Source organism: Bactrocera oleae, chromosome 2, assembly GCF_042242935.1.
Source record: "Bactrocera oleae isolate idBacOlea1 chromosome 2, idBacOlea1, whole genome shotgun sequence".
In the NCBI taxonomy this organism is placed as follows: Eukaryota; Metazoa; Arthropoda; class Insecta; order Diptera; family Tephritidae; genus Bactrocera; species Bactrocera oleae.
Genome location: NC_091536.1, coordinates 32,816,512 through 32,843,107, shown reverse-complemented (window position 1 = coordinate 32,843,107; position 26,596 = coordinate 32,816,512). Strand labels below are relative to the sequence as shown.

At 35.4% G+C, this 26,596-nt stretch overlaps 2 long non-coding RNA genes across 2 annotated transcripts; both read left to right on the top strand.

The window, feature by feature from the left end:
• The first annotated feature begins 22,797 nt into the window (after positions 1 to 22,797).
• Positions 22,798 to 23,402, top strand: LOC118681039 (uncharacterized). The gene is made up of 2 exons (XR_004976661.2): positions 22,798 to 23,063; positions 23,200 to 23,402. It is a non-coding gene; the product is annotated as an uncharacterized lncRNA (long non-coding RNA).
• A 2,634-nt stretch (positions 23,403 to 26,036) lies between these two features.
• On the top strand, positions 26,037 to 26,596 carry LOC138858910 (uncharacterized). The gene is made up of 2 exons (XR_011397929.1): positions 26,037 to 26,257; positions 26,394 to 26,596. It is a non-coding gene; the product is annotated as an uncharacterized lncRNA (long non-coding RNA).

Genomic DNA, 26,596 nt, shown 5'->3' with positions numbered 1-26,596 from the left:
GTAGTCTTTTCGAGCGCCTTCCACCAGACGAACACACCATAGACCAGTATTGGCTTGACTACGGTTTCGTAGAGCCAGAACACCACCTTTGGTGAGAGTCCCCACCTTTTCCCTATAGCTCCCCTGCAGCAGTATAAGGCGACCGATGCCTTCTTGACTCTCTCCTCGATGTTCGGCCTCCAAGAAAGCTTTCTATCAAGGATGAGCCCTAGGTATTTAACCTTATCAACAGGTTGAAGACGTGAACCCCCGAAGGAGGGGAGAGGCACATTTGGAATCTTATACCTCCTAGTGAATAAAACCATTTCGGTTTTACTTGGGTTGACGGCTAGGCCGCTTCTGTTTGCCCAGTTGGATACCACGTTTAGGTACCCTTCGGTGAGCTCATAGACGGTATTCAGGAATTTACCTTTAACCATAAGAACCACATCATCAGCATAGGCTATCACCCGACAGCCTTGCTCCTCGAGTTCTATAAGTAGGTCGTTTACCACCAAGATCCAGAGCAGTGGTGAGAGTACTCCACCCTGCGGAGTTCCCCTATTGACCTTTCTGGTTGACTTGGCACTACCCCATTCCGCTACGACAGTTCTGTCGCAAAGAAGACTGAAAATGAGGTGTTTGAGGTTCGATTCCACCTCAAACTTTTCGAGGGCTTTAACCACTGCCTCTGGCCACACGTTATTGAAGGCCCCCTCGATGTCGAGAAAGGTGCCCACTGCAAATTCCTTGTGCATCAGCGCTGTCTCCAGCCACGACACTACATTATGCAAAGCAGGGTCGACCGACCTGCCCTTGATATAGGCATGCTGCGCCCGTAACAGTTTACCCCTCGGTATTCTGCACCTAATGTACAGATCCATAAGTCTCTCCAGCGTTTTCAACAGAAACGAGGATAGGCTGATGGGTCTGAAATCTTTTGCACCGACATGAGAGCTTTTACCGGCCTTCGGAATGAATGCAACCTTAACCTGTCTCCAGGCTTTCGGGACGTGGCCCAATCTAACACAGTTCGCGTAGATAGGGGCCAGCCAGCTACATGACATCTTAACCGTTCGCTGTAGTTGCGCCGGTATGATGCCCCACCGGAGTAGGATTTTTTGCAAGAATGCGTCTAAACCTTGAGGACTCGTGACAGCCCTCTACACTGCCGCAGAAGGCTTTCCACGAAGCCCTCTTGGCTTTCTTCAAGTCGGACTTGTAAATGGCCAATCCGGCCCTGTCCAACGCCCAGTCGTCGCCAGAGCCACTTTTACGGGCTTTGCTGAAGAGTCTTCTACTCGAAGATCTGATCTCCGTTAGCTCCGAAGTCCACCAAGGGGGTTTCCCTTTACTTTTCTGAGTTTTCAGAGGACAGGAGCTTTCAAGAGTAGATCTGCTAACAGAGCTGAAAACCTCGACGAGCTCCTCAATCGCGTCCGCAGATAGGATCGAATCCCTGCCAGGCGCGGTTGGAAGAGCTGATCGAAGCTTCCTGCAATACAGGACCCAATAGGTATTCCTGAAGTTTCTGTAGGTTCTATGCTTCGGGCGCGAGGCGTCCAAGCTGAACCCAATATATTTATGATCAGAAAAGGAGTGGTCGTCTAGAACTCTCCATTTCGAGATCAAGGGAGCAATTTCCCTAGAGGCAAGCGTGACGTCAAGGACTTCCGCCCTGCTAGCTGTCATAAAAGTAGGGCAGTTTCCCCTATTACAGATAGAAAGGTCTACATCACAAATAAAATCAAAAAGTGACTCACCTCTTGCGTTTGTGTCCGAGCTTCCCCAGATGGTGTGCCTTGAGTTGGCATCCGAACCTATAATAACCGCGGCTCCTTTGCGTCTGGCCTCTGCCAGAGCCATCCTCAGCAAGTTCGGAGGTGGTTCCACCTCGTCGTCGTGCGGCATGTAGGCTGAGACGAGCCAGACTTCCCTAGCACTGTCCTCCAGCCTAGCGGTGACGACGTCCTCGTTGCTGAAATTAGGTAAAAGAAAAACGTTAAGTTCATTTCTGACCAACAGGCAGGCTCTGGTTCTACCTGTGCTGCTTGCCGCCAGGAGCTTATGGCTTTTTGTCCTTAGTCCAGATATCCCATAGCTACTCAGCCACGGTTCCTGGATAAGGACAACGTCGGCTTCGTCCCTTCCTAGACGAAGCACTAGATCGGCGGAGGCCGCCTTTGAGTGCTGGAGGTTAATTTGGAGGATCTTCATCCTCAACCGAATCCAACTAATTGTCCAAGCTATGTCCAGGTCGAGCAAAGGTCAGATCAGGAGTTCAAGAAAAAGGCCGTAAAGGCCGCACGTCATTTGGCGTTACCCAGGATGCACCACGCGGAGGCGAACCTGCTCTACATCCCTACAGTTGTTTTATTTTATTACAAAATCACAAAAAATTATTTATATTTAAATACCCAAAAATTATTATTTTGTCCGATCTGACTACAATGGAAAATTGTATAAAAACGCTAAATTTGAGGTGCTATCACATTGGAATAAGTTGGACATCCTTTCATCCCTGCTTTGTACACTTAATTTTTATGAAATAATTTTTGGATTTATTTATAAAACAGCATGAACGATAATGGAAAAAACAAATATTAATAAATGATATTCGTTTATATGCACTGTAGGCATTAGTCTTTGGGTGTATGTACATATAATATTTTGTGAAATTTGAAATATAACTTTGTTCTCCAATATCATAAGTATTAAATAAAATGTAGAATTCTTTCTTTGCAATTGTTGTTTTTCCACAGTTCTTAATTCTTATTAATATACTGGAAAACCGTGGCTACGAAAACTCTGAATTACGGCTGCACGTATAACTAAGTGAGGTAGTATATTTGAGGTAGAAAAACTTAACTAAATATTTCCGCGACATTCTTTCTAACACACCCAACACCTTAATGAAGTATAAAAAATAGTTCAATTTCATAATTTGAATATTATTTGAAAAATTTTCAGTACTAACGAATTTAAATGAAAAGATGATTTTACGCTACCATGTCATCCAAAATTAGACTTCACATCGGGAATTACCAGACTATGTCGTTATGTAGCTATATTATGTGAAATTTTGAAATTTTATGAAAATTGTTGGTAAATCTAGTTAAGGCATAAACCATCGATAGTCAAAAAAAACTATTGATAATAAGACGAAAATTAAAACATCGTTAGTCCCATCGTTTGTTTTGTAGCTCAAAACCAGTTAAAACCTTTGCATTAATATTAAGAACCAGTCCAAAAAATATATTTCTGCACCAATCATTTCGAATTTGGTTGAGAACCAGTTGCTTTAGAATATTGTACAACTCAAAGACGGTTCAAGGTATCGGTTCTAGAGTGATTTTAAAACAGCTCTTCTAACTCATCTCCACAAACCAAATTTGAAAATGCTTGTATGCAGTGCAGTGAGATACATATATTAAAAAAATGAATTGTAAGTAAATCTTATTATTAATACAACTAGTTTTTGTTTCAAAAACTCAATTTGCCCACAACACGGCCATAATAGAAGTTTTGACAGAACAGTAAGTCTTGACACAAGATTTCATTCGTCAGGAGTTAATACGGGCGTCTATAGCTGATTTTTGCCATTGAAATATTGGAAGCAAGCTTGAAGGCATCGGAAGAAAAAATCGCGAAATTTTTGTAAGCATAAAAAATAATAAGATAGTGCAAACACTGTTCATTTCTATTTATTTTTAATTTCTACTATTAAGAGACTTTTGTGTAACACGCAAGTTAAAAAATATTATGAGTACAATGCCAATGGAGTCATAATGTGGACGGGAAACAATTCAAAAAAAGACTTAAATCTTACGTAATATTAAAAGCTACTTTTCTAATTAAGTTTTAATTTCATTAAACCTACATAACTGGTGATACAAGTAGAGTTGCTCATTTCAATAGCCTCTTTTTGACAGATCACGCGTGAGTCGTAATAAGCATTTTTGTTCAGTATTATTTGCCATTTCATAATGGAAAGACTTACGCTTAAAAACGTTTACAAATCGTTCAACTTTATTACGAAAATTCAAGTTCAGTAAAGAACGTATATCGCGAGAGTTAAATAATAATAATATTGGGTTTAATATTTTTATTTATTTATTGAGTTCAATGTATCCACCTTTACGGTACTAAGACTAAAAGACATTAGGTTTGCTTACAACTATTTGTACTATCAACAGAACATTAATGTTGTTCTGTTGTGTACTTACTTTAAGCTGATAAATATATTTGGATAAGTTCTTATCTGTTACTGATAATTACAATACATTATATGTGTATATGTCATGAGACATGTTTTTATGTTTACAGCTGATAAGGATTTGTTGATGTAGTTGAGTTCGTGAGTATGATAAGGAATGTTATCTTCCTTAACTCTCCCCTCTGTTATGAAATGTCCGCATTTCAAAGGCGCTGTGTTTGGAGTCGCTGTACTTCCATTTCATATACCTGCTCCAAAACTCGGCGTATATATACCTAGGTATATAAATAATGCTAATATTATTACTAAAAGAATAGCATAGCTTAAAAATTGTAAAGGGCGTTCCTCAACAGGAATTAGGTATTTGTACATTTCTTGTATATTAGAAAATTTATAATTCGATTTGGATTTTAGTATTTTCATAATTTTGATTTGTTCGTTTTGATTTCTTGGTCATGGTTAAAATATGTCTTATTATCTAAAGTAGTGCTAATATTAAACTGAATTAATTTTGTGCCTGTAATATTTTGGCCGTTCCATATATGGTTTCCGTCAATTATAATATTTTCGTGATCTAATAATAATGGCACATTGTTTTCTTAAACAATATTACAATATGCTTTGTCCTTATTTAGTAGGGGGATGGTACAATTATCTTGCAATTCTTGTTTACAAATATTTATTCCTACATTATTTTTACACTTAGATACTCTTATAAATTTATTTTCACATTTTGCTATTTTTCTTTCAATTTGTAATTTTCCATGTTTGTAGGCTAACGGAATTAAATTGTATAATTTACATTTATTATTTACGATGGGGTATTTATATATTGTGATTATCGCATTCCTGTACATACTTACGTGGATATCCGAATATTCTAATCTATTTATGACAGGAACATCAACAATTTAATTTGAAATCAATTCGTGAATATTGTTCAAGTTTAAAGTTTCAGAGTAAAAATTTCAATTTCTAGCAAAATTAATTGTATTTGTAATTGTCTCTAACTCTATGTAAACTTCTCTGATTATAAATTCTTCTACAACAGATTTCGGATCTAATTTTTCTAATAATTTTTCAAACTGAGAGTTAATCTTCCTTTGTTTGTTATTGTTTTCAATTAAGTAATTTAAGCCTGTTTTTATTTCTATTAAATCGTCATGGTCTGGTGTTCCTGTGACGAATTTTATAATTGAGCCTAAAAAATTTAGTGAACGTCGTGCCTTATAGTTTGTGGGTATTAATTGTGATTTTAAAGCCTCGATTTTACTGACAAGAATAGCCTCTTCTTCATTCGGATTTGCATTATACCTGTTCATCATTATATTTTCGTACGGTGTAAGTATAGTCGTTAAATTGGCTACATGGTAAGTCAAAACAAATTTTCTATTACTGAGGTCAGTCACTAAATCTGCAAAAGAGGAGTAAATTGTAAATAATATTATAATTCCGCTGTACATGCTGTAGCCTGTCTTCGAATGCTGTCCTTATGGATAATTTTTCCTCTGTCAGTTAGAATGGTTGCACCGCGATCTTCTTTTACTATATGTTTATTATATTTATTGGCGTTCGGGAATAAATTATATCTCCTGACTTATATGTGATTGTCTTTTTACCTTTATTGTGATGATTTGATACTCTTCCTTGATTTTTGAGTAAAATATCTTCTATTTCCGGATACTTGTCCCGATTGAAAAATTCGTCTTCCGGCTTGTATCATGTAGTTGAATGGATAGTTTTATTGTACTGTCGTACCGCGTTAAACAATTCTTCGCCAGGAGCTGTTTTGTTTTCGCTAGCTAAACTTGTCGAAATTTTGATTAGCGTACTGTGAACTCGTTCAACTTGACCGTTCGTTGTTGAATGGTGTATTGGAGTCAATGCATGTGTAATCTGAAGTCTGTTATACACTGCCTTCGTTACGTTGCCTACGAACACATTTTCATTATCAGTCATAAGATGTTTGGCGTTGGGGTACACTTGAGATAATATTTCCTCTATGTACTCATGACAATTTAGTTTGTTTTCTAGTTTTCGGAAGTAACAATATTTTGAGTACTTATCAATAGAGCTGATGTATATTTTGTTGTTCATGTGAAATATATCCATCTGTATGTATTCCCCTACTTTTGTTGGAATTGGAGATTTTCCTATAGGTTGTTTGTTTGGGTGTCTTTCATAATTGTGTTGTAAACAAATTTCACATTTTATTGTTTCTGTTCAACACATTTCCTTCACGTTGGGCCAAAAATGTGTAAGTAAAATTTCTTGTGTGTTATTTTTTATATTTGCGGTGAGCACGTCTGTGTGTCTTTACTACTAGTTCCTTTTGTTCGTCTATGTTTATAACATCTATCAATAGATTTGGTGATATTACAAATGTGCAAGTTGGAAAATTAGCAATAATGTCGTCTTTGACATGAAATAATATTTCCTCGTCTATTTTGAAAGCGTTCGTGACAGTTGGTCTTGCAACTTCTTTTAATTTTTCAATTAAGTAATTCTTGTCTTTGTAGTATATTGTATGACGTACTCTATTTGGAAAAATTGTTTTCGTTGATACGCCTACGTTGACTGGATCATAAATAGGTACAATTTGATTTTTAAATGAATTCCATGGATGTGTTCCCTTTTGAAATGTTCTACAGGTGAACTTTCTGCCGAACGTTGAGAACAATCAGTAGTCGCATTTATTTGTTGTCTTGATAAAGCGTCTGCTACAACATTTTGGTGTCCTGGTTTATAAACAAGTTTTGCTCCATATTCTTCAATTAAATTTTTCCAACTTTTTAATTTCGAATTCGGATTCTTGTCTGATATTGAATATATGAGGGACTGATGGTCTGTGTAAATAATTAAATTTGCTACCCCATATAGATAGTTTCGTAACTTTTGAAGTGACCAAACTATGGCTAATAGTTCTTTTTCATTTGTGCTATAATTCTGTTCAGTATCATTTAATGCTCTTGAAATAAAAGCAATTGGTTGTTTATTTTGAGATAGGACTGCCCCAATAGCAAAATTATTGCATGTAGTTAAATCAAATGGTTTCGAGAAATCTGGTTGAAAGAGTTCTGTTTGTTCTTTAAGTGCTATTTTTATTTTTTGCAGTGCATCCAGTGCTGCCTCGCCTAATTTTATGTCTACTTTGGAGCTCTGATTTTTTCTTATCATTCCTTGATCTCCTCTTAAATGAATAGTTAAGGGTTTAGTGATAGATGCAAAATTCCTAATAAATTTTCTATAATAACTAGCTAATCCTAAAAATGACCTTAGTTCTTTAAGCGTTCATACTTTGCTCCATTGACTGCAAAAGCGGTATTTTCTCTATCGGATTCCTTTATTAAAATTTGATGGAATCCTGATTCTAAATCTATAGTTGAAAATACTCTTGCTTTTCCTAAATTTTGGATAGTCATATTTACATCAGGTATTGGATATCTATTTGTGATTGTCTGAGCATTAATTTTTTGGAAATCAACTACCATTCTCCTACTTACCTTGTTCGTCAGTGCCTTTTTTTGGAACAGTCCATATGGGTGAACTATATGGGCTTTTACTTGGTTTAATAATTCCATTTTTTAATAACTCGCTAATTTCTTTAGTCACAAAGTCGTTATCCGCAATGGGATATGGATATTGTTTTGTCCATATTGGTTCCTCTGTCTGGGTCCTAATTGTCGCCTGAATAGTTGTAGTGAAAGGAAGAGTTTTACTTATTTGAACGTTTTTTAGCATTAGTTTTCTAATGTCTTCTTCGTATTGAGGGTTATTGATAGTAAAATTAATTTTTTGTTCTACGTTATGGATCACTTCCTTCTGGTACTTTAAACTATAATCGAATAAATTCACTTCTGCTTTAAGAGTTCTAAGTCCCTGTTCTCCTAATATCATATCGAATTCATTTAGCTTATCTATTTCATAATATACTAAATCATATCCATATGTCCCAATCACTTTTTTTGAATTAATGACTGAAAAGCCATGTAAAGTTTTTGTTTTAAAAGGAATAATTTGTATTGACTTACCGATTTTACATTTGTTGCTAATATAATTATTAGTTGATCCTGTGTCCACTAAAATTGTAACGGGTGTGCCGGTTAATCCACATTTTGTTTTGATACAAGGCAACCCGTTTACTCGCCTAAAAAAGTACTCCGTGTCTCAAAATATCCATCGTAGTCTGCTTGTGCGGTTTGATTGATGCGTTGCATTTTTTGTTGATGGAAGTTTTGTGACGAGACGTTCCTATCTCTTTTGAATGGATTTTGTTGGTGAGGCGGATTCCTTGGTTGATTGAAGGAATATGTTGGCCTCTGATACTGCTGCGAACTGTCCACTTCCATTGGTTCTGGTGCAAGTTGTTGTTGCGGTTGATAATTCCTCTGTACTCTGACGTTTGGTCTGTATTGATGTCTATGTGAATAAACCTGGCCTTCGTTGAAGCGAGGATTATATTTCCTTTTATCATCAGGTTGATGGAATCGTTGTTGCTCGTTCCTCCTTGGCAGGTTAGAATGTATCTCGAATTGGCGATTCACATTTTCGTGGCAAATAGTACTAGCTACTGCGTAAGCTGTTTCCAAATCTTTAGGGTTATGACTATACAATGTCTAACTTGTATATTTGCTATTTAACCCTAGGATGAAGGTTCTTACTGCTTCCTTGTTTGCATAGTCTTTCATAGAACCACTGTTTTGGTTTCCGGACATCTTAATTTTTGATAATGCCAAATTAAGCGCTTTGCTCACTTCACTGTGGAATTCGGCTAAGGTTTTCCTTCCTTGTACAATCTATTTCATTTCCTCTAAAAGGACGTATAGTGGAAAAAAAGAGAAACGGGCAGATTGATATCTTACCAAAAAAATATGTAAACAGAGAAATTTGTTGCCGCTGTTGAAAATACCTAACAAAAATTTGAAAACAATGAAAATTAAAGAAAACGCGAAATTAAAATGTATCTGATGAAATCTTTTGTGATGCTTCGTAGTATTAATTTTGAATAGAAAATGATAAAACTTATTTATTAATTGTGAGCTAATACATTTATTCACTTTATTAAGTATTGGAAGTTCAAAAATCAGTTGTTTTATTATATTACAAAATCACAAAAAATTATTTAAATTGAAATACCCAAAAATTATTATTTTGTCCGATCTGGCTACAATGGAAAATTTTAAAAAACGCTAAGTTTGAGGTGCTATCACATTGGAATAAGTTGAACATCCCTTCATCCCTGCTTTGTATACTTCATTTTTATGAAATACTCTTTGGATTTATTTATAAAACACATAAACAATAATGGAAAAAACAAATATTAATTAATGATGTTTAAATGAGTTTAAACTCCCTCCTCCAAGTGCACCAAACTACTCGGGAAAAACTGACACGCCTTAATGAAACACACCACACCTGTGAACACTCAAGGAATTTCACCCCACACCAGATGACACCACACAGGACAACACAACATACCATTTCTCATTCGCTATATATCATTCGTTTTCGTCTACGGGCCTGAGCGCCACATCAACCTTAAACATTCGAAATAATTCCGATCTCTTTGCGAACGTCATCGTAAAAAATCGTTATCTCCGCTACCAACCGTCAACACTTTCTGGGCTTAAAACCGTTGTATTAATCTTTATCAAAAAAAGTGTTAAACCAATAAAAAATTTGTGAAAATTAACATTTAATAAAAAAAGTAAAGAACATTTTAATTTAAACCTTAAAAAAAAGCGTTTTGTGGAAAAAATGGAAGAAATAATGTCATTGGTGAGTGCTAACATTATAGCATAATTAATCATGGTCCTTCGAGCCATAGTGAGCGGCACTATGGATTAAAAAAAATATATATATATATATAAATAATTATATATAACTATATATAGCTTAAGTGAAAAAAAGTGCTACGTGTAAGTGACAAAAACGTTAATACTTGTATATACACAAACGGAAAAAAAAATACACACATATGGTGAGAAAACTTAAATAGAACGAAAAAATAAGGTGACAGTAAGTAACAATTGGGAACACACAAACCTACCATTATATGCTAACGCATGTGTAAAGAGGAAAATAAGTGCGGTGAAAATAACAAATACATAAATATACAGTGCAAAATTTGCTAAACATCTTAAACAAATAAAAAACAACACAATCGGGCGCGAAACCAAAAGACAAAAGCAATAAACGGGCGCGAAACTTAAAAACACAGTATACACAATAACACAAATTAAACGGGCGCGACTACTAAACATTAAATATAATACATACCAACATAATTATATAATAACCGGGCGCGAAATAAAAAATAAAAACACACAAATCTTATACAACAAACTAAGGAACATACCTACGGGACAAAGGAAAACAACAACAGCAAGCTCGGACAGTGGAGAGAAGGAACGGACTTTTCGGCATTGGCACAAATATACACACATCTAAAACCCCCAAAATACCCTTGAGGCGGTACAAAGTGAGTCGTATCTATTCCTTTTACTTATTTATAATTTATTGGCATATATGTATGTTGAAAGTAATAAAATCGGGTTATATTCAAACATAGCGGTTACGGCCAAACTGTTTTAACGTACGGTTAATTTCGAGAAAACCGAATACAGTTTGGTGCATTATATGTATACATCCATATATACAATATATATATATATATATATATGTATATGTATATATGTATATATAAAACATGTTTATTTTAAAGAAACCAAAGCCTATACATGCTTACCTTTGTGTATCCAAACACACAAATTTAATAAACACAAAAAAAAAAATTTTTTTTCAAGTACTTGACCATTTTTTCCGGCAATACCCCTTATGTTTAATAAATCATAAGCAGGATTGCGCAAAATAAGTAAGCAAGGCTTATATTGGAAAAATAAATAAAATTCAAACGAAAACAAGTAAGGAAGGGCTAAGTTCGGATGTAACCGAACATTTTATACTCTCGCAAAGTCAAATGGTATACTCGTTTGAGATTTCTTTGTGGATTGACTGATATTTTCGGTAGAAGGTCAACTATAGGCAATGGGGTCCATATATTTAGTACTTAGGGGTTTGAACAGTTTTGGTTCGATTTAGACAATTTTTGGCCGCAAGGTGGCATACTTTAATTGCATTATTCACGCAAAGTTTTACCCCGATATAATCATTGTTACCTGATTTGCATAGTGGAAACTGAAAGAATCAGATGGAATTGAAAATGGTGTTACATGGGAAGTAAGCGTGGTTGTCTTCCGATTTTGCCCATTTTCGCACTATGATATAGAAACATGAAAAGAACGCACCGAATTTGGTTGAAATCGGTTGAGCAGATCTCAAGATATGGGTTTTCACCTAAAAGTGGGCGGTCCCACGCCTACTGACTAATTTTGAACGCGGTTCCTATAAAGCGAATTTATACCATCTCAGAGATAAAATTTAATGTCTCTGGCGTGTTTAGTGCTTGATTTATCGCGCTTTTAGTAGTTTTTAACAGTACCGTTATATGGGGAATGGGCGGAGTTGCCACCTGATTTCAACATCAGGTATTGGATATCTATTTGAGTTTGTCTAAGCATTAATTTTTTGGAAATCAACTACCATCTCCTACTTACCTTGTTCGTCAGTGCCTTTTTTTGGAACAGTCCATATGGGTGAACTATATGGGCTTTTACTTGGTTTAATAATTCCATTTTTTAATAACTCGCTAATTTCTTTAGTCACAAAGTCGTTATCCGCAATGGGATATGGATATTGTTTTGTCCATATTGGTTCCTCTGTCTGGGTCCTAATTGTCGCCTGAATAGTTGTAGTGAAAGGAAGAGTTTTACTTATTTGAACGTTTTTTAGCATTAGTTTTCTAATGTCTTCTTCGTATTGAGGGTTATTGATAGTAAAATTAATTTTTTGTTCTACGTTATGGATCACTTCCTTCTGGTACTTTAAACTATAATAGAATAAATTCACTTCTGCTTTAAGAGTTCTAAGTCCCTGTTCTCCTAATATCATATCGAATTCATTTAGCTTATCTATTTCATAATATACGAAATCATATCCATATGTCCCAATCACTTTTTTTGAATTAATGACTGAAAAGCCATGTAAAGTTTTTGTTTTAAAAGGAATAATTTGTATTGACTTACCGATTTTACATTTGTTGCTAATATAATTATTAGTTGATCCTGTGTCCACTAAAATTGTAACGGGTGTGCCGGTTAGTCCACATTTTGTTTTGATACAAGGCAGCCCGTTTACTCGCCTAAAAAAGTACTCCGTGTCTCAAAATATCCATCGTAGTCTGCTTGTGCGGTTTGATTGATGCGTTGCATTTTTTGTTAATGGAAGTTTTGTGACGAGACGTTCCTATCTCTTTTGAATGGATTTTGTTGGTGAGGCGGATTCCTTGGTTGATTGAAGGAATATGTTGGCCTCTGATACTGCTGCGAACTGTCCACTTCCATTGGTTCTGGTGCAAGTTGTTGTTGCGGTTGATAATTCCTCTGTACTCTGACGTTTGGTCTGTATTGATGTCTATGTGAATAAACCTGGCCTTCGTTGAAGCGAGGATTATATTTCCTTTTATCATCAGGTTGATGGAATCGTTGTTGCTCGTTCCTCCTTGGCAGGTTAGAATGTATATCGAATTGGCGATTCACATTTTCGTGGCAAATAGTACTAGCTACTGCGTAAGCTGTTTCCAAATCTTTAGGGTTATGACTATACAATGTCTAACTTGAATATTTACTATTTAACCCTAGGATGAAGGTTCTTACTGCTTCCTTGTTTGCATAGTCTTTCATAGGACCACTGTTTTGGTTTTCGGACATCTTAATTTTTGATAATGCCAAATTAAGCGCTTTGCTCACTTCACTGTGGAATTCGGCTAAGGTTTTCCTTCCTTGTACGATCTTTTTCATTTCCTCTAAATGGACGTATAGTGGCCTTTGGTCCGCAAGCGTGTAATCCAATCTATTTATTATGGAATAAAAATTCATCTTCGTGTTGTGGTTTGTAAGAATATCTGCTGCTGCTCCTGTTATTTTTGTGCGTACTATACCAAGTGCACTGTAGTATCTAGGGTGGTTGGTGAATCCTTTTATACCATCCATAAAGGTCCATACTTGCGATCTCCAGGATCTATATTGATATTTGTTTCCATCGAACCGTGGAAGTGCTTTGAATAATTCTAGGTCAATTTCCATGGGATCGTTTATGTGCAAGCGTATTGCTTCGTGTTGATCGACCATCGATACTCCTTTAAACGATTGGCTTGATTCAATCGCTGATAGTCGATTCTGCATCTCAATGCTTTGCTGCTGCAAAGTTTGAGTTAGTACGTCGATGTGTGCGCGTAGTCGTGCCATTTCTGATGTCATCGTAACTGATTCTGATTTTCTACAGCTGCAGTGGATTCTTGCCCTTTTTTTCTTCCGGAAGTTCTTGATGTGCTCCAGTTTTTAGTGGTTCCTCAGAATTCTGTTTTTGTTCCAATTTTTCAGGAACCTGATGTGTCTTTCTTTAAGACCGTGGATTTTGGTTTTTTAAGTCTTATAGTTCAAAGACTGGCTGGAAAGCAAGTTGATTTGCTATCCTGGTTGAGCCCCCAGTTAAATAATAATATTATTGGGTTTATTATTTTTATTTATTTATTGAGTTCAATATATCCACCTTTACGTTTGATGGCAATACTAAGACTAAAAGACATTATGTTTGCTTACAACTATTTGTACTATCGACAGAACATTCATGTTGTTCTGTTGTGTTCTTATTTGAAGCTGATAAATATATTTGGATAAGTTCTTACCTGTTACTGATAATTACAATACATTATTATGTGTATATGTCTCATTTTATGTTTACAGCTGATAAGGATTTGTTGATGTATTTGGGTTCGTGAGTATGATAAGGAATGTTATCTTCCTTAACTTGCGCTTCGTTCAACTTATGGTGAACATAATTGGCCTACTAAGCGTACTATTTGCTACACCATCACCAACCTTGGACGCAGCATTTTTTATTGATTAATAGTTGACCGAATAGAATACGTCCAGCCCGCAGTGAAGAAAATATAGCGGCCTTAGCTGAGAGTGTACAAGAAGAACGCCGTTCTGATATGTAAAGTCTAAAGTCTATGTGGACAATCCAACTTCGATTCAAGCCTTGGAGAAAAATATCACAGGTGTCATTCGCCAGATACCAGTCGAAATGCTCAAACGAGTTATCGAAAATTGGACTCAACGGATGGACCATCTGAGACGTGGCCGTTCTTTCGAATGTTAATCAACATTCCCCATTAAATTTAAAATTTGGAAAGGACTGTCTCCAAAATTAACGTGTAGTTGGGAAGGACTATACCAGGTTATTAAACGATGTAGGGTATTGCTATTTTTAATCGTTGGGTTTTAGTTTTGATCTTTTACATTATGAAGAATTATTGTTGAAAGCTATATGTGTGCAAAACCATGTACACAAATTGAGCATCATTGCTCAAATGTGAAGAAAAGAGAACAACTGATTTCTACGTTGACCCCACGGGCACGATTGCCGTTTGACTTTTTGTTTAAGGACCAAATTGGGTAAAAATGGACCAAACCTAATTTGAATCCGAACAGGAGGGAGTGTGAGAAAAAAAAAAGTATATATTTAAATTAAGAGGCCTTGGCTTTGTACCAGAGATAAAGAAATGTTCAACTCATCTGTCTCTGGAAATGAGAGAGGAACTGCTTAACTTCAAAACCTCCTGAAATCGACCAACTGTCAAAGTTCAGGAGGTTTTGACGTTTAGCAACTGAAAAAAGAGAGACGGGCAGATTGATATCTTACCAAAAAAATATGTGAACAGAGAAATTTGCTGCCGCTGTTGAAAATACCTAACAAAAATTTGAAAACAATGAAAATTAAAGAAAACGCGAAATTAAAATGTATCTGATGAAATCTTTTGTGATGCTTCGTAGTATTAATTTTGAATAGAAAATGATAAAACTTATTTATTAATTGTGAGCTAATACATTTATTCACTTTATTAAGTATTGGAAGTTTAAAAATCAGTTGTTTTATTATATTACAAAATCACAAAAAATTATTTAAATTGAAATACCCAAAAATTATTATTTTGTCCGATCTGGCTACAATGGAAAATGTTAAAAAACGCTAAGTTTGAGGTGCTATCACATTGGAATTAGTTGGACATCCCTTCATCCCTGCTTTGTACACTTCATTTTTATGAAATACTCTTTGGATTTATTTATAAAACACATAAACAATAATGGAAAAAACAAATATTAATTAATGATGTTTAAATGAGTTTAAACTCCCTCCTCCAAGTGCACCAAACTACTCGGGAAAAACTGACACGCCTTAATGAAACACACCACACCTGTGAACACTCAAGGAATTTCACCCCACACCAGATGACACCACACAGGACAACACAACATACCATTTCTCATTCGCTATATATCATTCGTTTTCGTCTACGGGCCTGAGCGCCACATCAACCTTAAACATTCGAAATAATTCCGATCTCTTTGCGAACGTCATCGTAAAAAATCGTTATCTCCGCTACCAACCGTCAACACTTTCTGGGCTTAAAACCGTTGTATTAATCTTTATCAAAAAAAGTGTTAAACCAATAAAAAATTTGTGAAAATTAACATTTAATAAAAAAAGTAAAGAACATTTTAATTTAAACCTTAAAAAAAAGCGTTTTGTGGAAAAAATGGAAGAAATAATGTCATTGGTGAGTGCTAACATTATAGCATAATTAATCATGGTCCTTCGAGCCATAGTGAGCGGCACTATGGATTAAAAAAAATATATATATATATAAATAATTATATATAACTATATATAGCTTAAGTGAAAAAAAGTGCTACGTGTAAGTGACAAAAACGTTAATACTTGTATATACACAAACGGAAAAAAAAATACACACATATGGTGAGAAAACTTAAATAGAACGAAAAAATAAGGTGACAGTAAGTAACAATTGGGAACACACAAACCTACCATTATATGCTAACGCATGTGTAAAGAGGAAAATAAGTGCGGTGAAAATAACAAATACATAAATGTACAGTGCAAAATTTGCTAAACATCTTAAACAAATAAAAAACAACACAATCGGGCGCGAAACCAAAAGACAAAAGCAATAAACGGGCGCGAAACTTAAAAACACAGTATACACAATAACACAAATTAAACGGGCGCGATTACTAAACATTAAATATAATACATACCAACATAATTATATAATAACCGGGCGCGAAATAAAAAATAAAAACACACAAATCTTATACAACAAACTAAGGAACATACCTACGGGACAAAGGAAAACAACAACAGCAAGCTCGGACAGTGGAGAGAAGGAACGGACTTTTCGGCATTGGCACAAATATACACACATCTAAAACCCCCAAAATACCCTTGAGGCGGTACAAAGTGAGTCGTATCGATTCCTTTTACTTATTTATAATTTATTGGCATATATGTATGTTGAAAGTAATAAAATCGGGTTATATTCAAACATAGCGGTTACGGCCAAACTGTTTTAACGTACGGTTAATTTCGAGAAAACCGAATACAGTTTGGTGCATTATATGTATACATCCATATATACAATATATATATATATATATATATGTATATGTATATATGTATATATAAAACATGTTTATTTTAAAGAAACCAAAGCCTATACATGCTTACCTTTGTGTATCCAAACACACAAATTTAATAAACACAAAAAAAAAAATTTTTTTTCAAGTACTTGACCATTTTTTCCGGCAATACCCCTTATGTTTAATAAATCATAAGCAGGATTGCGCAAAATAAGTAAGCAAGGCTTATATTGGAAAAATAAATAAAATTCAAACGAAAACAAGTAAGGAAGGGCTAAGTTCGGATGTAACCGAACATTTTATACTCTCGCAAAGTCAAATGGTATACTCGTTTGAGATTTCTTTGTGGATTGACTGATATTTTCGGTAGAAGGTCAACTATAGGCAATGGGGTCCATATATTTAGTACTTAGGGGTTTGAACAGTTTTGGTTCGATTTAGACAATTTTTGGCCGCAAGGTGGCATACTTTAATTGCATTATTCACGCAAAGTTTTACCCCGATATAATCATTGTTACCTGATTTGCATAGTGGAAAGTGAAAGAATCAGATGGAATTGAAAATGGTGTTACATGGGAAGTAAGCGTGGTTGTAGTCCGATTTTGCCCATTTTCGCACTATGATATAGAAACATGAAAAGAACGCACCGAATTTGGTTGAAATCGGTTGAGCAGATCTCAAGATATGGGTTTTTACCTAAAAGTGGGCGGTGCCACGCCTACTGACTAATTTTAAACGCGGTTCCTATAAAGCCAATTTATACCATCTCAGAGATAAAATTAAATGTCTCTGGCGTGTTTAGTGCTTGATTTATCGCGCTTTTAGTAGTTTTTAACAGTACCGTTATATGAGGAGTGGGCGGAGTTGCCACCTGATTTCAACTATTTTCACACCGTCAATAGAAGTGCTAAAAACATTTGCTTCTAGTGAATTTTGTTATTATAGCATTAGCGGCTTAGGAGATATGCACATTAAACCTATTAGAGGCGGGACCACGCCCACTTGTAAAAAAAAAGTTTTAACTGCAGATGCCCCTCCCTAGTGTGATCCCGTGTACCAAATAACAGTCTTATATCTTATTGCGGAGCTTAGTTATGGCAAGTTATTTGTTTTTGATTAATGGCGTTTTGTGGGCGTGGTAGTGGTCCGATTACGCCCATCTGCAATACCAACCGTCTCACGGTACCAAGAAACATGTCTACCAAGTTTCATAAAGATATCTCAATTTTTACTCAAGTTGGAGCTTGCACGGACGGACAGACAGTCACCCGGATTTCAACTCGTCTCTTCATCCTGATTATTTATATATACATAACCCTATATCTAACTCGATTAGTTTTAGGTGATACAAACAACCGTTAGGTGAACAAAACTATTATACTCTGTAGCAACAGGTTGCGAGAGTATAAAAAAAAGAAAGAAAAACATACATACATATCTGTACGATTACTTGCCAAGTACTTACAAATCTATATACTACATATATTACATTTAATATACGTTTATATATACGTAAATAACAAAGTTACGAAGAGAATAATTTTTAACATATAATATACACGAACGATACGAACTAAAAAGTGTGTACCTGCACATTATTTATTTTCTTTTCCCGCGTCATTCCTCTAGCCAACCTAACAAGCATATACATACATACACACGGCTTAAAATTTGCCTATGTCTGTATACCCTACACACATTGGGTACAATATTTAAAATTATTTTAGTTAAAACTATTGCTAATAATAAAAGACTTTATACGTAATAATAACAAAATTTCCGAACACTAAGCGTTGCGGTACATAAGTAGGAATTATTAAATTTTTAGACAGAATTAAAATTTATTACAACAAAAAACAAGGGCACAAGAACAATCGGTTTAACAAACGAAAAAATAAAGACAAAGTTCACTTTTCTGGCAATACCCCTTGTTCTTGTTAAAACACAAACAAGCAGGATTGCAAACAAAACTTCTAAGCATGTTACATATGCACATAAATACGCACATAACGTGCACGCTTATGTACAAAGGTTAATAACCTCATTTTTAAAAAGCGGTAATATACACAATTAAAATACATACAAGCGAGTACGTAACAATAAATTATAAAATACAAAGAGAGAAAAACAAAACGCGGAACTAAATAAAACCCGATAATAAGAAAAACGAAATACGCGTTTGTTATTGGCGAAGTCCGGATACAACAAAAAAAAAATACTATTTATCTAAAAGGTAATCTCTTCATTTATCCAATATCATCAGTGTACACTGAGTGAAAAAATAGATAAAATATATCTAAACAAACAAAAAATTAAAATTTTTAATTTTACTTTCATCTTTTTAAATGAACGCAGATTCTAAGGACTCTAAAGCAATTCAACATCTAAAAGTACCAAAAATGATTTCGGACGAAAAGAGTCCATGTACATCTGCAGAAGATACACGCTCAAAGCAAGGTGCTACAAAACAAACAAAGATAAAAGACATTTCATATACCAAATTCATTGCAGAGAGTGATAGTCTAATACGATACTGCACTCCATTTACATCTTCGCCGATTCAGGACAATTCTGAATCGGTATTAGAAATTAAAAAAGACAATCTTGACAATTTTTGGACACGTCTCCAAGCTGCATATGACGCAATCGTAGAATCTGATTTTATCGACACAGAATATTCCCAAAGACAGCTGGGACCCTATACTGGTAAACATATGCACTGCCGCATTACCAGAAAAATCATTACTTCTATGGGAGCAATCGCTCTCATCACGAAGCAATGCCCCACGTGGCGCAAATGAAAGACTTTCTTACTACCCAGTACGAAATCGCTGAAAGGGTAGACAAGAAAGCTAATTAAAACAAAAATTGTACAACACGACCTAAAAAAAGCTTCAATAGACCCCAAGCTAGTAGCAAAAACATATTAAATAGAAGCTTGTACAAAACGCAATCGTTGACATCTGAACAGAACAATCATACGTCATGCGAACTATGCACGAGAGGGCATAAACTACAATCTTGCGAGAAATTCAAAAAATTAAAAATTATAGAAAGAAACTATTTCGTGAGATCAAAAAAATGATGTACAAATTGCTTGTCACATGCGCATACATATAAAAATTGCAAAAGCAAATTCAATTGCTTATATTGTCACAAAAGACACAACTCAATGCTTCATTACAGCAAATTACCCATACCACCCCAAAGAAGCGCTTAGATAATGATTGAGGTATGCACCGTGACCTATGGTCTATTGTGCCCTCCCCTAAGTCACAGCGACTCATCTAGCCCTAGCATATTGATGAACTCCAATATACTGCTAGGTGCCAATGAGGCGATGAGATCCCTGTTTGGAAACATGGATCCCAGGGCCTTGACTCTACGTCTGCAGACTGCTGTGCAGTCCATTAGTGGGTGTTCTGGGGTTTCCGACTCCATGTCGCAGAACCGGCAGTTTGCAGAGGAGACCAAGCCCATGTTAAATAAATGCTTGTTAAGCCTGCAATGTCCGGTGTAGAACGCGACCAGAATCCGAAATTTGTTCCTCGGGAGATTGATTACGGTTTTAAACCGTCTGAGGCGCTTATACCAAAAGAATCACAGGTTGAGTGGTAACCAAAACTCCCAAAAACCAAAATGCCGAAAATTACCAAAAGACACCAAGTTGCTCAAAGGCATTAAAAACTCAAACGCTACACAGCGAAATACAAAACAGCATATTACTACCCACAGCAGTCATCTCCATCGAACACCAAGGAGAGCTGTTTAAACTTAGGGCCTTAATAGACCAAGGATCACAACGATCTTTCATAGCGTCTAGGGCACAAAATAGGCTACAACTGCCAACAAAACAAGCCAACTTTGAAATCACGGGAATGGGCGGAAAAGTAGTCCAAGACTCAAATAAAATCTGCCCCATTACCCTAATTTCCCCCAAAGCGGATAAGAGAATTAAAGCAGAAGCTATAGTCTTACCGCAACTAACAAATATGCTTCCAAGCTATCATATAAATAGCAAGCATTGGCAAAAGGTTTCACACCTAAAGCTAGCAGATCCCAACTGCAACACCCCCGCTCAAATAGACATTCTATTAGGCAGCGATCTCATACCTCAGATAATACTCGAGGGTGTTGAGAAAATTTTAAACAAACTATTGGCACAAAATACTATTTTCGGTTGGATCCTAAGTGGACTAGTTACAGAACCAGTTTCCACAACAACAACTCAATTTGACGAATACTCTAAAGAATACCTTCATTCACAATTAAGGAAACTTCGGGAGTTAGAAAAACGCCCCCTCATATCAATTACAACCCCAAAAGATCAGTATTGTAAAGACTTCTACAAAGCCAAAACTACTCGATCAAATAATGGCCGGTACGTCGTACGACTACCACCAAAGCCACAAACTTCCAACACTCTACAAATTGGCACAAAAAACCATGTGAGAATTTGTTCTGACAACCCCAGTGTTAAAAACACAAATATCTATAATTCAACCAAATCATCGAGATTTATTACTAAGTATTCGAAAAGAAAATTTGTTGTACACTAATTTCATTAAATTTGAAAAGGGCAGTACAACATAAAAATACAGGGGATCCAATGGAATGCGATATCTGATCAGCTTTCATATCCTACTGAATCAATATCCGCATTATCCGCAATAACATTTTTGACCCCGCAGGATGGCTTTCGCCAATTATGATACAAGCGAAAATCCTAATTCTTCTTCACTTAGAAAAATGGTCTCAATCCTCAAACAATCTTAACGATATCAGAATCTACCGATACTTGGCCACAATCGCCCACTTCCATACATAATATCGTCCGCAACATACGAGTAATTGTCATAGAATATCCACAAATCGACACTTCTCTTACTATAGTGCCTCATAGTTGCCTAAATTTTCATAATCAAATACAATTCAAAATTAAAGTTAAGGAATCACCATACTTGCAATGTGATACAGTGAAGCACCCAGACTTACAAAAAGCAAAGGTCGCACTTATCGCATCTATCTAAGAGCTCATCATACGGGTAGTTTATGGGAAACACTTGTAAAAGTTGTAAATCTCACTTCAAAAAAGTGAGCGAAAATCACAAATCTCACTCTCGCAAGATCTCTCTTCAAAGGTTTCAAAAGAGCACCCATTCTGGCCATATCTGAGCCAGGCGTGGAGTCGCTAACCGTAATAAACCGATGGTAAAGAAATTTTAAACAAACAATACAGATAATAAAATTATAAAAGAAACAACCGTAATACAATTAGTATGAAAAGCACATACAACCTCAAAACCCGCAAAATTAAGTTACATATCTTTTGCACGCACAGCAAAATGCATACCGAATATGCCTTCTGCCCATACAGGTAAATATGGATATAACTTTATCACCATGTAGGCCGCGCTCTCGGCTACTCAACCAGCAGTACGCTGAAATACATGTAATATAAGCATTTACGTGTAATACTAGGCAAAATATTCGCCTAGGGGGCCCAGGATGTTTAAATGAGTTTAAACTCCCTCCTCCAAGTGCAACACTCTACTCGGGAAAAACTGACACGCCTTAATGAAACACACCACACCTGTGAACACTCAAGGAATTTCACCCCACACCAGATGACACCACACAGGACAACACAACATACCATTTCTCATTCGCTATATATCATTCGTTTTCGTCTACGGGCCTGAGCGCCACATCAACCTTAAACATTCGAAATAATTCCGATCTCTTTGCGCAACGTCATCGTAAAAAATCGTTATCTCCGCTACCAACCGTCAACACTTTCTGGACTTAAAACCGTGGTATTAATCTTTATCAAAAAAAGTGTTAAACCAATAAAAAGTTTGTGAAAATTAACATTTAATAAAAAAAGTAAAGAACATTTTAATTTAAACCTTAAAAAAAAGCGTTTTGTGGAAAAAATGGAAGAAATAATGTCATTGGTGAGTGCTAACATTATAGCATAATTAATCAAATGATATTCGTTTATATGCACTGTAGGCATTAGTCTTTGGGTGTATGTACATATAATATATTGTGAAATTTGACCGCAACAGACTGTATGTTTCATTTTCATAACTTTGTTCTCCAATATCATAAGTATTAAATAAAATGTATTGTAGAATTCTTTCTTTGCAATTGTTGTTTTTCCACAGTTTTTAATTCTTATTAATATACTGGAAAACCGTGGCTACGAAAATTCTGAATTACGGCTGCACGTATAACTAAGTGAGGTAGTATATTTGAGGTAGAAATACTTAACTCTTTGTAAATATTTCCGCGACATTCTTCAAAACACACCCAACACCTTATTAAAGTATAAAAAATAGTTCAATATAATAATTTGAATATTATTTGAAAAATTTTCAGTACTAACGAATTAAAATGAAAAGATGATTTTACGCTACCATGTCATCCAAAATTAGACTTCACATCTGGAATTACCAGACTATGTCGTTATGTAGCTATATTATGTGAAATTTTGAAATTTTATGAAAATTGTTGGTAAATCTAGTTAAGGCATAAACCATCGATAGTCAAAATAAACTATTGATGATAAGACGAAAATTAAACTACCGACAGTCCCATTGTTTGTTTTGCAGATCAAAACCAGTTAACACCTATGCATTAATATAAAGAACCAGTCCAAAAAATATATTTCTGCACCAATCATTTCGAATTTGGTTTAGAACCAGTTGCTTTAAAACACAACTCAAAGACGGTTCAATGTATCGGTGTTCGAGTGTCTTTAAGAACAACTGTTCTAGCTCATCTCCACCAACCAAATTTGAAAATGCTTGCGTGCAGTGCAGTGAAAGTTCGTGAAATATTGAGATATATTGAAAAAAATGAATCGTAAGTAAATCTTATTATTAATACAACTAGTTTTTGTTTCAGAAACTCAATTTGCACACAACAAGGCCATAATGGAAGCTCTGACAGAACAATAGGTCTTGACACAAAATTTCATTCGTCAGGAGTTAATAAGGGCGTCTATAGCTGATTTTTGCCATTGAAAGATTGGAAGCAAGCTTGAAGGCATTGGAAGAAAAAATCGCGAAATTTTTGTAAGCGTAAATAATATTAAGTTAGTGCAAACTAACTAATTTCCCCCAAAGCGGATAAGAGAATTAAAGCAGAAGCTATAGTCTTACCGCAACTAACAAATATGCTTCCAAGCTATCATATAAATAGCAAGCATTGGCAAAAGGTTTCACACCTAAAGCTAGCAGATCCCAACTGCAACACCCCCGCTCAAATAGACATTCTATTAGGCAGCGATCTCATACCTCAGATAATACTCGAGGGTGTTGAGAAAATTTCAAACAAACTATTGGCACAAAATACTATTTTCGGTTGGATCCTAAGTGGATCCTAGTTACAGAACCAGTTTCCACAACAACAACTCAATTTGACGAATACTCTAAAGAATACCTTCATTCACAATTAAGGAAACTTCGGGAGTTAGAAAAACGCCCCCTCATATCAATTACAACCCCAAAAGATCAGTATTGTAAAGACTTCTACAAAGCCAAAACTACTCGATCAAATAATGGCCGGTACGTCGTACGACTACCACCAAAGCCACAAACTTCCAACACTCTACAAATTGGCACAAAAAACCATGTGAGAGTTTGTTCTGACAACCCCAGTGTTAAAAACACAAATATCTATAATTCAACCAAATCATCGAGATTTATTACTAAGTATTCGAAAAGAAAATTTGTTGTACACTAATTTCCTTAAATTTGAAAAGGGCAGTACAACATAAAAATACAGGGGATCCAATGGAATGCGATATCTGATCAGCTTTCATATCCTACTGAATTAATATCTGCATTATCCGCAATAACATTTTTGACCCCGCAGGATGGCTTTCGCCAATTATGATACAAGCGAAAATCCTAATTCTTCTTCACTTAGAAAAATGGTCTCAATCCTCAAACAATCTTAACGATATCAGAATCTACCGATTCTTGGCCACAATCGCCCACTTCCATACATAATATCGTCCGCAACATACGAGTAATTGTCATAGAATATCCAAAAATCGACAGTTCTCTTACTATAGTGCCTCATAGTTGCCTAAATTTTCATAATCAAATACAATTCAAAATTAAAGTTAAGGAATCACCATACTTGCAATGTGATACAGTGAAGCATCCAGACTTACAAAAAGCAAAGGTCGCACTTATCGCATCTATCTAAGAGCTCTTCATACGGGTAGTTTATGGGAAACACTTGTAAAAGTTGTAAATCTCACTTCAAAAAAGTGAGCGAAAATCACAAATCTCACTCTCGCAAGATCTCTCTTCAAAGGTTTCAAAGGAGCACCCATTCTGGCCATATCTGAGCCAGGCGTGGAGTCGCTAACCGTAATAAACCGATGGTAAAGAAATTTTAAACAAACAATACAGATAATAAAATTATAAAAGAAACAACCGTAATACAATAAGTATGAAAAGCACATACAACCTCAAAACCCGCAAAATTAAGTTACATATCTTTTGCACGCACAGCAAAATGCATACCGAATATGCCTTCTGCCCATACAGGTAAATATGGATATAACTTTATCACCATGTATGCCGCGCTCTCGGCTACTCAACCAGCAGTACTCTGAAATACATGTAATATAAGCATTTACGTGTAATACTAGGCAAAATATTCGCCTAGGGGGCCCAGGATGTTTAAATGAGTTTAAACTCCCTCCTCCAAGTGCAACACTCTACTCGGGAAAAACTGACACGCCTTAATGAAACACACCACACCTGTGAACACTCACGGAATTTCACCCCACACCAGATGACACCACACAGGACAACACAACATACCATTTCTCATTCGCTATACATCATTCGTTTTCGTCTACGGGCCTAAGCGCCACATCAACCTTAAACATTCGAAATAATTCCGATCTCTTTGCGCAACGTCATCGTAAAAAATCGTTATCTCCGCTACCAACCGTCAACACTTTCTGGACTTAAAACCGTGGTATTAATCTTTATCAAAAAAAGTGTTAAACCAATAAAAAGTTTGTGAAAATTAACATTTAATAAAAAAAAGTAAAGAACATTTTAATTTAAACCTTAAAAAAAAGCGTTTTGTGGAAAAAATGGAAGAAATAATGTCATTGGTGAGTGCTAACATTATAGCATAATTAATCAAATGATATTCGTTTATATGCACTGTAGGCATTAGTCTTTGGGTGTATGTACATATAATATATTGTGAAATTTGACCGCAACAGACTGTATGTTTCATTTTCATAACTTTGTTCTCCAATATCATACGTATTAAATAAAATGTATTGTAGAATTCTTTCTTTGCAATTGTTGTTTTTCCACAGTTTTTAATTCTTATTAATATACTGGAAAACCGTGGCTACGAAAATTCTGAATTACGGCTGCACGTATAACTAAGTGAGGTAGTATATTTGAGGTAGAAATACTTAACTCTTTGTAAATATTTCCGCGACATTCTTCAAAACACACCCAACACCTTATTAAAGTATAAAAAATAGTTCAATATAATAATTTGAATATTATTTGAAAAATTTTCAGTACTAACGAATTAAAATGAAAAGATGATTTTACGCTACCATGTCATCCAAAATTAGACTTCACATCTGGAATTACCAGACTATGTCGTTATGTAGCTATATTATGTGAAATTTTGAAATTTTATGAAAATTGTTGGTAAATCTAGTTAAGGCATAAACCATCGATAGTCAAAATAAACTATTGATGATAAGACGAAAATTAAA